A 15,872-nucleotide genomic window follows, 5' to 3' on the forward strand; every position below is an offset into this window, starting at 1 on the left:
TTCTCCAATGTGCCTAACATGTTTCTGTCTCAGTAACTTTGCACTGGCCATTCTCTTTACTTGGAATTATCTTTCCTCAGAAATCTGTCTGGCTTTCATTTGTTTGTACCTGGCTCAAAGGCCCACCACTATCTACCTGACGCCATATCCCAACTCCTGAGTTCTCCCCAAGAGAAGAAATCTCCTTGGCTATTCCCAAACTATGGAGGGTCCCTCTTTCTTGAGGAAAGCTTCCATCTTTGGCTCAGTCACCAGAGCCAGGAGGCGAGTCATGTAGTACAAAACACCTACTTGGACCTAGTCCTTCAGCAGAAGCTATAGGTTTGATATGTTTTCAAATAAAATGTATGAGCTGGGTAAGCACCTATAACACAGCTGTTAAAATCTCTTTATCTCTCTTAATAAAGTCTAAGGCAAGACCATGCCTGACTGATGAGGTTTGTAGACATTAAGTGGAAAAACTTGACAGTCAGATTGCCTATGTCAAGTCTCATTTCAGCCACTTACTAGTTATATGAGTTTTGGCAAGTTATTTAGCCTCATTCTAAAATGAAGATAATAAAAGTATTTACCTCATACAGTTACTTTAAAGGTTGAAGTAATTGATGCAACACACTTAATAAGTGCCTGGTAATATCTCAGTATATGTCATAGTCATCATCACCATCATCATCATCACCATCATTGTCATTTTCATCATCATCATCATCATCATTTTCCTTTGCCTCACCCTAGCTCCAGTTATCCTTAGGGTCAACCAGAACCTAAGAAGACCCCAAACTCCAAGACAAAAAAGATACGTCATCCCACTACCCCACCAAAAGATTCCTCCATGAGCTGTAGAGTCACGAAGATCTGGATTTGAATTATGACTTTGATACTTTCTAGGTGATCTTGTAGAAATCTTTTAACCTCACTTTCTTTGTCTATGGAGTAGGGTTATAACTACTTACCTCCTGGAATATACAGCCATTTGGAGACAATGTATGCTAGGTGGTGGGCAAAGAGTAAGTACTCAATAACCAGCAGTAGTGCCAGCAACAGTCCCCCTTTTTCCAAGCACATGGGAAGATTGTATTTCTCCTTGAAGTGAGGTAGTGCCAGTGGGTCATGGAAAAAGTCATGTGTGTCACTTCCAGGCTGGAGCAGTAAGTTGCTAATGTGAGGCCAGCTAGCATTCTCTTCTTCATGACAATCATGGGAGCAGGTGTTGAATTTGAGCCTCCATCAATCTGAGTCCCTCAGTGATTGTGAGAGCAGAGGTCTCACTACCAACCCATACTTGACATGTAGCTTGACCAAGAAGAAAACTTTTTTTTTTGTAATTGGGATTCAAGAGTTGTTTGTTACTGCAGCATATCCCCACCTATTATGACTATATACTTTCCAGAATAAGCCAGGTAATAAATATAGAAGTAATGGCATACTTAAAGAATCAGTGTTTTATAAATCCTAATTACACTGACTCAGGCAACTCCTGCTAAACCATAAGGTAAATGATTAATGAGGAATGGGGCATTCCTACTGAAATCATCCTAATTCAGTGGCCACTCTTAGCACTACTTATGAAGGGTCAGCTAGATATTTTGAGTCTTCTGACACAATATTAAATGCACAATATCACCAAGATACATTCTAGTTTTTTTAAAAAGTGTTTTAGTTAAGCCAAATCTTTGGGATTTTATAATCTTTGAGTTATCATAAACACAGGAAATAGAGAAACTTGCTAAAGTCATCAAAAGAAAATAATTTGACCTAGTCTCATCTACAAGTCAGTGGTGTGAAGAAAGGGTCTCAGTTAGATGAAAAGAGAATTAAGAGCTAGTTAAGCAATTTAAGAGACCAAATATAAATGCAGAGTCTTGGCTTGGGATATTTTTGCCAATTTGTATGCCAAGGCTGTTTGAAGGACAATGAGAGAAATCTGAATAAAATCTGAATTTTACATTATGTGAGGGGCACGTAGGTGGCTCAGTTGGTTGGGCCTCTGACTCTTTCTTCCATTTTGAGTTTGTTTTTGTGTATGGTGTAAGAAAGTGGTCCAGGTTCATTTTTCTGCGTGTTGCTGTCCAGTTTTCCCAGCACCACTTGCTGAAGAGACTGTCTTTATTCCATTGGATATTCTTTCCTGCTTTGTCAAAGATTAATTGGCCATACATTTGTGGGTCCATTTCTGGGTTCTCTATTCTGTTTCATTGATCTGAGCATCTGTTTTTGTGCCAGGGCCTCTGACTCTTGATTTGGGCTCAGATCATATCTCGCTGTTCATGAGTTCAAGCCTCCAGTCAGACTGTGCGCTGGCAGCTCAGAGGCTGCTCAGGATTCTCTGTCTCCTTCTCTCTCTTTCTGCTCCTCCCCTTCTCATGCCCACCATCTGTCTGTCTCTCTGTCTCTCTCAAAAGTAAATATTTTTTAAAGATATAATAAATAAATACATAATGTGAATATACACTTATTGAGTAGGTGGATATCACTGATGGAGAAAAAACAAGTTGCAAAACAATGTATAGGATGGAAACATTTCAGCAAAAGAGTATCTGTATATGTATGTGCATTCGTAGGAAAAGATCTGGAAATGTAATTCTAAGGGATTAATAATGATAAACTTTGCACAGTGGAAAATGATGTTATTATTCCCTTAGTTATGCTTGTTTGTATTTTCTAATTTTTTTTAAATTTTTAAATGTTTTATTTATTTTTGAGAGAGAGAGAGAGAGACACCATGAGCAGGGAAGGGTCAGAGAGAGAGAGAGGGAGACACAGAATCTGAAGACAGGCTCCAGGCTCTGAGCTGTCAGTACAGAACCCGATGCAGGGCTTGAACCCACGAACCGTGAGATCATGACCTGAGCTGAAGTTGGAGGCTCAACCCACTGAGCCACTCAGGCACCCCTGTATTTTCTAATTTTCTAAACATACAAACATAAAATTATATTCTTAAAAATTAATAAACTTCAGAACAAAAATTGGAGTGTAAGCATTATTTTAGTTAACTAGTAACATTGAATATTGTAAATATGATGGAATAGATTTTCTGAGGGGAAAAAAACTCTACCATTAAAAACACCTAGTCATAATGGAAATGATATTACATTTTAAATATAGCCAAGTTGAAAAATCTCAAGAATATTTAGAAATGAGAGCTAAAGCAATGATAGAGTGACAAAGTATTTATGACATGAAAGTAGTTGCCCATTTTTGAAATCTAGACATGTGGGAACCCAAATCTGAGACACAAGACTTGGAGCACAGAGAATAATTGCTTATGCTGGGTGCCTAAGTCTAGCCCAACAAGTAGACAAGGTTATGAACCCTAAAGAAGTTAGCCATACCCAGAACCTAGATGACTGAGATCTACCAAGAATAAGAAATGTGGCCTTGTTGCCCATGGAGTAGAGGCTCATTCCCAGAACTTAAAGGCCAGGGACAACAATCAGAAGACACAGGGCCTTGACACCCTGGGGGTAGGTAACCCTAATGGAAGACATGGAATTCTCATCATCTGAGCCTGAATAACTAGATTCAGACAAGTAGTTTAGACAGCTCTAATGACTTGGTAATAGTTATCCCTACTTGGAACAGGAACCTGAGATCCAACCAAAAGGGGACATGGCCTTTGTGCCTAGGGATAGTAGAACATACTCAGAACATGCAGACTGGTTTCCAACAACTAGAGGAGACAAGGTCTCAATGCCCTGAAAATAGGCGCCCATATTTGGAAACTCAGCTCATAAAATCAAACAGGGGAAACCAAGTCTCAGAGCCTTAAGAGTAATGGTCAACTCGCAGAATATACATTGGGAATCCAAAAGTCAGAGGGGTATATACCTCTGCCAGGATATTTTTCCATGATAAGAACTTAAGATATAACAAGCAGAGAACTTTGTGCCCTAGGTGTACTTACCAACTCTCAAATTCTAGAGACCTGGGATCCATAAAACAGAATATATGAGACTTTCTTGCCTGGGGAAGAAATATTGAAAATATAAAAACCTGGAACCCAACAAGGAGAGGACACGAGACCCTGGTACCCTGGGAATTGTTGTCCATGTTCTGCTCAGAGATCCATAGTGTGACAAACAAAGGAGACAGCTTGATGCCCTTGCAAGAGTTTTCTAAGTCATAGAAGTGAGATCCATCAAGGAGAAGTGACAAGGCTTTGATGCCCTAGGAGTAGGTTCTCATTCTTAGAAGAAATTAGAAAACACACAGAGGATATAGTGTTTGATGCCCTGGGAATCATTGCTTATAATCTGAACCTGGAGGCCTGAATTCCTTCAAGCAGAGTAGCCAGGGGCTTTGTGCCCTGGGAACAGTTGCTTATGCTCAGATCATTGAGATTGACAGTCCGTTCAGGAAAAAAGACAAAGCCATGGGTGCCTTTGGTGCTGTTGAGACTCAGACTCCAACAAGCAAAGGAAGCTATGCCTCTGTGCCTGGAGATCATTTTCCCATAATTAGAATTTAAAAATAAGATAATCCAACAAACAGAGGAAAATCAATCTAGTGTTTTCTACCAAACAGAGGATTTAATGTCTTGATGTCCTACATATAGTTGCCCAACCTCAGAGCCTAGACATTCTGGATTTAATACAAAGAGGAGATAAGGCTTTCTTGCCTAAAGAATATGTGTCCATAATTAGATCCTAGACACAGAGATTTGCAAGAAGAGTAAAAGAGTAAAAGAAGCCCTCCATGTTTACTATAGACTAAATATTGATGTCCCCTCTAATTCATATGTTGAAATTAATTCAATCTCTAGGTTTTTAGTAAGAGCAATTACTCCCAGAATATAAAAGCCTTGTTTTCTCTGTGTGCTGAATCAAGTTACAGGTTCTGAGTATGAGCCAAGTACTCCCATTACCAAATGTGATGATATTAGGACACGGGGCCTTTGGGAGTTGCTTCGCTTCTAAGATTGGAGCCCTTATGAATGGGATTAGTACTCTAGTAAAAGAGACCCCAAAGCGCTCCCTAGCTCCTTCCACCATGTGAGGACACAGTGAAAAGGCAGCCAAACATAAGGAAATGGGCATTGAATCTTCCAGTACCTTGGTCTTTAACTTCTAGCTTTGAGACTATGAAAATAAATTTCTGTTGTCTATAAGCCATACAGTTTATACAAGCAGAGATTTTTTTTTTGTTAAAACAACCAAAACAAAGACACTATTGATGCTTATATTCAGAACCTACAGATTTTGGATCCAGGAAGCAAGGGCAACAAGTACATGCTGCTATGACAGATTGCTTTTCCTTAGAACTTAGAAACACTGAATCTAACAAAAAAGTTGACAAGGCCTTGTCCAGTGAAGAATTGCCAATAGTCAGATCCCAGACACCAGAAAAATACTAAGCAAAGGATACAACACTTGGTACCTAGGAATACTTGTTTATACTCAGAACCTATAACTTGGAATTGAACAAACAGAGGAAACAAGGCCTTTATGTCATGGAAGTAATTGCCCTTACTGAAACCTAGAGGGTTGAAATAGCACAAGCTTAACTGTGATCCCCAAAGGAACAACTAAAAATTAACTGAAAATGATATGGTAAAAGAAATGACAAGGAAATTATAATGGCACACTAGAAAATGTTTATTTAACACAAAATGCCAATAATAGAGGAATAGAATAACATAAAGGACATAAGACATGTCAAAAATAGCAAAATCAAAGACATAACTCTTACCTTATCAATAGTTACACTAAATATAAACAGATTAAACTCTCCAATTTAAAGGTAAACACCAAATGAATGGATTTTTTTTTTAATATTTTTATTTATTTCTAGGAGAGAGAGAGACAGTGTGAGCAGGGGAGGGTGAGAGAGAGAGGGAGACACAGACTCTGAAACAGGCTCCAGGCTCTGAGCTGGCAGTCAGCACAGAGCCCGACGCGGGGCTCAAACCCACGAACTGCGAGATCATGACCTAAGCTAAAATCGGACGCTTAACCGACTAAGCCACCCAGGCGCCCCGAGCTGAATGGATTTAAAAGGGGGGAAAAACCCCACATGATACAGCACTATACTATCTGTAAGAGATACACTTTCAATTCAAAATCAAAAATAGGTTGGGGCACCTGGGTGACTGAGTCAGTTAAGCATCCAACCTCAGCTCAGGTCATGGTTTCACTGTTCATGGGTTCAAGCACTGCATTGGGCTCTCTGGTGACACCTCAGAGCCTGGAGCCTTCTTGGATTCTGTGTCTCCCTCCCTCTCTACCCCTCCCCCACTTGCACTCTATCTCTCTCTCAAAAATGAATGTTAAAAAAAATAGGTTGAAAGTAAAAAGAAGCAAAAAATTACACCATGCATACAATATCAGAGAAAATAAACTTTAAATCAAAAAGTTTCTAAGAGATAAATGATATTTCATACTAATAAAATGTTCAACATGGCAAAAAGATATAACATAGTTATAAACATTATGTACTTAATAACAGATCATCAAAATATATGAAGCAAAAATGAACAGAATTAAAGGGAAAAATAGACAATTCAAAGTAATTTTTGGAGACTTGAATTTATCACTTTCAATAATGGATAGAACAACTAGGCAGAAGATCAATAAGGGAATAGAAGACTTTACAGCACTATAAACGAAAAGACTTAACAGGCATCTATTGAACATTCCACCCAACAACAACAGCAACACAAATATTCTTCCTTAGTGCACATGACACATTTCCCTCGATAGACCATATGTTAGGTCATTAAAGAAGAATCAATAAAGTGAAAAGGATTGAAATTAAATCAAGTAATTTCAATTCTACTGAAATTACAAAATAATAGAAGGAAATTTGGTAAGTCAAAAATATGTGGAAATTTGTTAAGAATGGAAAACACATTCTTAACAAATGAGTCATAGAAAAAATCAGAAGGAAAATTCTAAAACAGAGAAAAATGAAAATGAAAACACAAAATACCAAAATTTATGGGATTCAGAAAAAGCAATGATTATAGGGAAATTTACCATTTATTCACATGATAATTGTGAATGCCTACATTTAAAAAAGAAGAGGGGCATCTGGGTGCTTGGTCATTTAAGCACTTGACTTTACTTTAGGTCATGATTTCACTGTTCTGTGAGCTCAAGCCCCACATCAGGCTTTGTGCTGGCAGCTCAGAGCCTGGAGCCTACTTCAGATTCTGTGTCTCCCTCTCTCTCTCTCTCTGCCCCTTCCTCACTTGCACCTGCTTCTCTCTCTCTCTCAAAAATAAATAAACATTAAAATTTTTAAAAATAAATAAAATAAGCATATAGGAATGCTGATGCATAGGGGCACATGTACCCCAATGTTCATAGCAGCACTTTCAACAATAGCCAAATCATGGAAAGAGCATAAATGTCCATCAACGGACGAATGGATCAAGAAGATATGGTTTATCTATACAATGGAATACTACATGGCAATGAGAAAGAATGAAAGCTGGCCATATGTAGCAACATGGATGGAACTCGAGGATGTTATGCTAAGTGAAATAAGTCAGGTGGAGAAGGACAGATACCATATGTTTTCACTTATAAGTGGAACAGGAGAAACTTAACAAAGGACCATGGGGGAGGGGAAGGGGAAAAATAATTGGGGAGAGGGAGGGAGGCAAACCATGAGAGACTCTTGAATAGTGAGAACAAACTGAGGGCTGATGAGGGTGGGGGAGAGGGGAAGGGGTTGATGGGCATGGAGGAGGGCACTTGTGGGGATGAGCACTGGGTGTTATATGGAAACCAACTTGACAATAAACTATAAAAGAAAAAAAAGAAAGAAAATAAATAAAAAGAATAAAGACCTCAAATAAATAAAGTAAGCTTCCAACTTAAAAACTAGAAAAAGAACAAACTAAAAAGACCAAACTAAACCCAAAGCAAGCAGAATAATAAAGATTAGAGTGGAAATAAGTTAAATAGAGAATAGAAAATCAATAGAAAAAGTCACAAAACTAAAAGTTTAGTCTTTGAAAGGAGCAACAAAATTGGCAAGCCTTTCATTAGACCAACAAAAAAACAGAGGACTCAACTTACTAAAATCAGAAATATATGTAGGGATATTAATTTGCCAACCTTACAGAAATAAAAGGGATTATATGAGAATACTATGAATAATTACTTATCAACAAATTAGATAATCTAGATGGAATGGAGAAATTCATAGAAAGACAAAAATACCAAAACTGACTCAAGAGGAAATAGAAAATATGAATAAGTCTATAAAAAGTAAAGAGGATTGATTAATATTAAAAAAACTTCCAACAGACATAAGATCTAAACCAGATGGCTTCATTGTTGAATGCCACCAAACATTTGAAAAATTAACACCATATGTGGAAACTAATTTGACAATAAACTATTTGTAAAAAAGAAAAATTAACACCAACTCTTAAATTCTTTCACAAAATATAAGTGGGAACATTTCCCGATTCATTCTATGAGTTCAGTATTACTCCAATACCCAAACCAGACAAAGACATCATAAGAAAACCACAAACCAGTATCCTTTATAAATATAGATACAAACATTCTCAACAAAATACAAGCAAACCAAATCCCGCTATACATAAAAAGGACTATACATTTTGACCAAGTGGGATTTATCCCAGCTATTCAAGGCTGTTTCAACATATGATATTTAATCCACATAAAAATCATTTAATAGGAAAAGAAGAAAATGCATAATTATCTCAGTAGTCAGAAAAAGAGTTTGATAAAACCTAACACCCATTCATGATTTTTTTTTAATTCTCTCAACAAGTTAGAAATATAAGGGAACTTCCTCAATCTGGCAAAGGGCATCTACAAAAAATTCGCCAACATACTTAATTGAAAGACTGAAAGCTTTCAGCCTAGGATGAAGAATAAGGTAAGGATGTCTGTTCTTGCTACAAACAAATTCAACATGAGTTTCTAGGCAGGGCAATTAGGCATGAAAAAGGAATGAAAGGCAACTTTCATTTTTCAATGAAAAAGGAAGAAGTAAAACTTCTTTTCAGATGGCATGAGCTTTATGTAGAAAACCTTAAGGAGTCTAATAAAAATTTATTAGAGGTAAGAAACAAGTTCATTGAGGGGCGCCTGAGTGGCTCAGTCGGTTAAGTGTCCAACTTCAGCTCAGGTCATGATCTCACAGTTGGTAGGTCAAGCCCCGCATCAGGCTCTGTGCTGACAGCTAGCTCAGAGCCTAGAGCCTGTTTCAGATTCTGTGTCTCCCTCTCTCTCTAACCCTTCCCTGCTCATGCTGTCTCTCTCTCAGAAATAAATTTAAAAAAATTAAAAATTAAAAAAAAGAAACAAGTTCATTGAGGTTGCAGGATACAAGACCGATATTGATAACCTATTGAATTTCTATAAATTAGTTACAAACAATTAAAAAGTGAAATTAAAGGACAATTACATTTATAAGAGCATCAGTTGTCTGAGGGTGGCACCAAGACACTCTCTGGCCTGGTTTCCCCCACAGACCTGCCAGAGAAGTAGGCCGTAGTGAGTTCTCAGCAGCCAATCCTCCCAACAGCTGTGGGAAATTGGTAGCGCATTCACTACACCAGGGGGCAGCAAATTGCAAGTTTGGTAAATTATACAATACACCTGGGAGCCCCAAATTTTTCCTGAAGAGTCAGATAGGAAATATTTTAGGCTTAGCTGGCCATCTGGGTCTCTGCGCTTGTAGCCTGAAAGTAATTATAAACAGTAAAGTACATAAAGGGATGGGTGTTTATATTCTATCAAAACTTTATTTGAAAAGACTGGGTGCCAGATTTGGCCCGTTGGCTGTAGTTTTCCAGTGCTTTCACTACCCCTAGGATATAAAGTTCTAAAGCAAAGAGAGAAAGCAAAAGAGTAGTTTCACTAGGGTGGGAGGAGGTGGCTGTGAGACAGGAGCAGGCAGGTTCTTCTGGGCTTTTGACAACCATGTTAGGTAGGTCTTGAACTGGTCAGTGCTTACCTGGGAATTGACTTTATAATATGTTGTTCCACTATGCCTTTGTTTTATGTACTTTTCCAAATGTGTTATATTTCACAGTAAACAATATAAAAACAAAAAGAACTGATAGCTATGCACAATCAAAGACATTTAAATTCATTCTCCACAAAGAATTCTTTCTTCTCCTTACTTAGTTACGTCTAGAAATGCTGAGAAAATTTGGAGGTGAGAGATTTTTCCAAAAGAAATTTTAATGGATCTAACTTAAAACCTCATTTTCAATTTACCCATTTCACCCAAAATATATTTATCTTTCTGTTACTAAAACCTTAAACCCCACCCCCCATGCCTCACATTGCACTTAAAATCTAATCTGTTTGCCGTGACCTCCAAACAGGCTATTGCTAGCATTTATGGAGTCTCCAGTTTGTATAAAATGCATAATGAATGTGTTGATTTAGAATAGATATTTCCAAGGCTCTTTTTAGCTCTAGAAATCTATTATTCACTAGTTGGTTTGTGGGCCACTATTTCTGAGTGTGGTTGGAAATTATAGAGTAGGTGCCTAAGACTGACCTAGACCTGCATCCAGAAAAGCTTTATGTCTTTCAAGGTCACACCTGCTGGGCCTCTGCTCCATTCAGTCCTGCTTGTAGATAGTTGACTCAGCCCAGAGTTCCACACCCCCAAGCCCTCCTCTCAAACAGGCATAAGTGTTCTTTAGGATGGAGACAAACACTGCCTTCTCAAGGTCACTTGGCTCTACCACATGCCTGGAAGGTTTTACCAGGGAATCTCACCCTAATTACAAGACCTGGAAGGTCAAAGCCTCTAACCAAAGGGCTGCCTTCGAAAAAGGATCTTCAGGGTGCTTGGGTGGCTTAGTCGGTTGAATGTCTGACTTCGGCTCATGTCATGATCTTGCAGTTCCTGAGTTTGAGCCCTGCATCAGGCTCTGTGCTAACAGCTCAGAGCCTGGAGCCTGCTTCAGATTCTGTGTCTCCCTCTGTCTTTGTCCCCTCCCCGCCCCCCCCNATTTTAAATTTTTTTTTAAAAAAAGAAAAGGACCTTTAGGAAAGAACCCCTTGTTAGCCCTGTCTCCCCTCATGGGGACCCATCCAACAGAGCTGGGAGATTTCACTTTAAAACATGTTTAATAGTTTCTCAAAAAATTAAAAATAGGGGTGCCTGAGTGGCTCAGTCAGTTAAGCATCCAACTTCAGCTCAGGTTGTGATCTCACAATTCATAGGTTCAAGACCCACGTTGGCTCTCTGCTGTCAGCACAGAGCCTACTTCAGCTCCTCTGTCCCTGCTCTCTCTCTCTGCCCCTCCCCCACTGATTATCTAAATAAATAAACAGGCTTTAAAGATTTAAAAATAGAACTACCTTATGACCCAGCAATTGCACTGCTAGGTATTTATGTATTCAAAGTATACAAAAATGATCCAAAGGGATACATGCACCCAATGTTCATATCAGCACTATCACCAATAGCCAAAGTATGGAAAGAGCCCAAATATCCATCAACTGATGAATGGATAAAGAAGAGGTGGTATATATACACATATATACGCAATGGGCTTGGCCTCCATATATATATGATGGATTACTTGGCAATCAAAAAGAATGAAATCTGGGCACCTGGGGCACCTGGGTGGCTTAGTTGGTTAAGCGTCCAACTTTCGCTTAGGTCATGATCTCGCGGTTCGTGGGTTCGGGCCCCGCATCGGCCTCAGTGCTGACTGCCAGCTCAGAGCCTGGAGCCTGTTTCAGTCTGTGACTCCCTCTCTCTCTGACCCTCCCCTGCTCACGCTGTCTCTCTCTCTCTCTCCTAGAAAAAGAAAACATTTAAAAAAAAAGAATGAAATCTTACCATTTGCAACAACATGGATGGAACTAGAGCGTATTATATGCTAAGTGAAATAAGTCAGAGAAAGACAAATATATGATTTCAGTCATATGTGGAATTTAAGAAAAAAACAGATGAACACGGGGGAGGGAAGGAAAAATAAGATAAAAACAAAGAGGAAGACAAACCATAAGAGGCTCTTAAATACAGAGAACAAACAGAGTTGCTGATGGGCTGTTGGGTGGGGGATGGGTTAAATGGATGATCCGCATTAAGGAGGGCACTTGTTGGGATGAGCACTGGGTGTTTACACTTAAGTGATGAATCACTAGATTCTAATCCTGAAATCATTATTACATTATATGTTAACTAACTTGGATTTAAATTTTTAATAATGTAAAAAATAAACCATGTTTAATAATTGAGCATACCAAGGAACTATGGATTTCAGAATTTCTGAAAGAGGAGCCAAAAGGCGGGCCTCTCACGGAGAGTAAGGCAGGAGACACTACTCTCTGACAGTGTCAGAGCTCTCTCTCTCTCGCTTGTGCTCTCACTCACTCCCTTTCTTTTGCAGAGACCCAAGGGTGAAAAAGTCTAGAAGAGATTAGCATGCCCAGAAGGAACCTTCTTAATCTCTTCCTCCTGGGACTTGAGTGTATGGGTTGGATAGCTCACCAAAGGGACAAACACTTCACTGGGAGGGTTCTGCCAGGTCTCTTTCCTCAGTCTGGCCTCATCATAGTTTTCAGTACCAGAATTAGGTGAATAATTCTTTACTGAATGTTCCTTAGGAACATGCATACTACTTTGGATCTTTCCATTATTTTATCTCTGCTAAAAGCTAACAGATTAAATGTGAGTATCGGAAAGGTGTGGTGGCACCAGAACTGTCAAACAACGCTGATGGGAGTACATAATGATATAGTCACATTGGAAAACTGTTTGGTGTTTTCTATTAAGGCTTAACATATGCTAACCTTCTGAAATTCCACTCCTAGGTATGTACACAAGAGAAATGAGTGTATATGTCCACAGAGAGACTTGTATAAAAATGTCCAGAGCCATTTTTATTCATAATAATCTCCACCTGGATACAACCAAAATGTCTATCAGAAAGAAAAAGAATAAATTGTGCTTTATTTACCTCATGAAATACTACTAAATCCACTCCCCCCACCCACACACACACAAAGAATGAAGTAGTGGAACATTCAACAACATGGGTGAATATCACATATTAGGTTGAGTGAAAGAAACCAACTATAAGAGAGAATGTGCTATATTTCATTTATATGAACTTCAAGAAGGCAAAATGAAATGATAATGATTGAAGTCAGAAGAGTGATTTTCTTCAAAGGCATCAGAATTGGCAAAGAAGAAGTCAAACTTTCACTCTTCGCAGATGACATGATACTCTACATCGAAAACCCGACAGACTCCACCAGAAGCCTACTAGAACTGATCCAAGAATTCAGCCAAGTTGCAGGGTACAAAATCAACGTACAGNCAAGAAAAAAAAAAAAAAAGAAGAGTGATTTTCTTGAGGGAAGGTATAGATCCAGAAGGAACCTCTGGGGTCCTAGAAATCCTCTATATTTTGATCTGGGTAGGGGGGAGATGATAGATATAGATATAGACATGGATGATATAAATATAGATACAGATAGATATAGATAGATACAGATATATAGACCAAACTGCACACATATGAAAGATTCCAGTTAGTAAGTGAAAAAAACTGATTAAATTTTAAACATCATTATTTTACCATATTAAACTAATTTATTTAATCAGGCAAAGATGATCAGGCAAAGTTTCATGGATGAAACTTTTAGCTAGAAGGATTATAGGGACATTTATAGTGGAAGGAACAAGTTTTCACTACCTGAACCCACTGACCTTATCAGGCATTGGACGCCTCCAGATTTGATGCACTAGAAATCACCAGCACCATTTATGTCATAATTTTAATATTAAAAGGTAGAAATGTAATCTAATCAAACATCTAGAAGTGATGTCTAGTTTATAGAAAATACAGAGGATTGCGGAACCAATTAAATTATGCTACAAAGAAACTAGCAACTCCGTTAGTAATCTATGGCTACATTACAAATTACCACAAACATTAAGTCTTAAAAAAATATTTATTTTCTCACAGTTTCTGGGGGCAAAGAGGCAGTAAGGTTTAGCTTGATCCCTCGCTTGGATTCTTAAAAGGCTGCAATAATGATGTTGATTGATGCTCTTTTTAAAATTAATTTCTTAATTTTAATTTTTAAAATTTCAGTATATTTAAATTTAATTATACTTAAATTTAAGTATACTTAATTTTTTTAATTTAGGTATAATTGATACATAATGCTACATTACTTTCAGGTGCACAACATAGTGATTTGACAAGTTTATATGTTGTTATGCTCACCACAAGTGTAGCTACCATCCATCACCATACAATGCTATTTATTACATTTGGCTATATTCCCTGTTATACCTTTTATATCCATGACTTAATTCATTCCATAACTGAGAGCCTATATTTCTCACTCCCCTTTACCTATTTTGCCCTTTTCCTCATTCTTTCCCCTCTGGCAATCAGTTCTCTCTATTTATGGATCTGTTTCTCCTTTTTCTTTTTTTTTTAATTTTTAAAGTTTATTTTTATTTCTTGAGAGAGAGACATCCCAAGCAGGCTCCACGCTGGTGGCATGAGCCCAGTGTGGGGCTCAAACTCATGAACCATGAGATCATGATCTGAGCCAAAATCAAGAGTCAGATGCTTAACTGACTGAGCCACCCAGGTGCCCCTCCTTTTTCTTTGTTTTGAAAGAAGACATACAGAAGGCCAACAGATAGATGAAAAGGTGCTCAACATCACTAATCATCAAGTAAATGCAAATTAAACCATAATGAGACATTACCTAACACCTGTCAGACTGGCTAGGAAAAAAAAAAAAATAACAAGGGTTGGTGAGGATGTAGACTCATCCTCACCATTTTTGGTAAGAATTTAAATTGGTGCATCTACTGCGGAAAACAGTATAGATGTTTCTCAAAAAACCAAAAATAGAAATACCAAAATACATACATTTTGTATGAGTTTACCTAGAAATACCAAAATACATACATTTTGTATGAGTTTACCTAAATGAATCATCTAACTTCTTGGTGGTCTTGGAGCCCCTGACACAGATATTTAAGAACATAAAATCAATGAAAGAAGAACTCAAAGATTATATAACAAAGATTTGAAGAAAAACAAAATTTCAGAGCTAAAGAAGTAAACAGAATATCACCATTATTCTATTAGTGGTTATAGACATAGAGAATAAATATCAAGATAATTCAGAAGAAAACAAACATAACATAAAAAACTATCCAACATAAAGGTAATTGGTGTCCTTAAAATAGAAAACTCACCTGATAGAATAGAAGATAGGGAGAAGTAGCTTGGGGATATTAAAAAACACAGTGGGAAGCACCTGAGTGGCTCAGTTGGTTAAGCGTGACTCTTGATCTTGGCTCAGGTCATGATCTCGCAGTTTGGTTTGTGAGATCCAGTCCCGTGTTGGGCTCTGCAATGACAGCAGGGAGGCTGCTTGGGATTCTCTCTCTCTCTCTCTCTCTCTCTCTTTCTCCCTCCTCCCTCTTTTTCTCTCTCTCAAAATAAATGAACTTTATTTTTTTTAATTTTTATTTATTTCTAGGAGAGAGAGAGACAGCGTGAGCAGGGGAGGGTCAGAGAGAAGGGAGACAGACTCTGAAACAGGCGCCAGGCTCTGAGCCGGCAGTCAGCACAGAGCCCGACGCGGGGCTCGAACCCACGAACCGCAAGATCATGACCTAAGCGAAAGTCGGACGCTTAACCGACTAAGCCACCCAGGTGCCCCTCAAAATAAATAAACTTTAGAAAAAATATTAAAAAAATAAAAAGTGATAGTAAATTGCTGAAAGAAGGAAAAACAATTTACAAAAGAAAGGATATATTGTGTTCTAGGAGAAATGGTACAGATTGAGCAATACTGTTATATCCTGATTGAGTTATTAAGCTTCAAGCAGAATAATTCTGCAGATGCTGGGCAAAAGTAAGAGATGGAAGG

This window comes from Crocuta crocuta, unplaced genomic scaffold (assembly GCF_008692635.1).
Source record: "Crocuta crocuta isolate KB4526 unplaced genomic scaffold, BGI_CrCroc_1.0 scaffold469, whole genome shotgun sequence".
Lineage (NCBI taxonomy): Eukaryota > Metazoa > Chordata > Mammalia > Carnivora > Hyaenidae > Crocuta > Crocuta crocuta.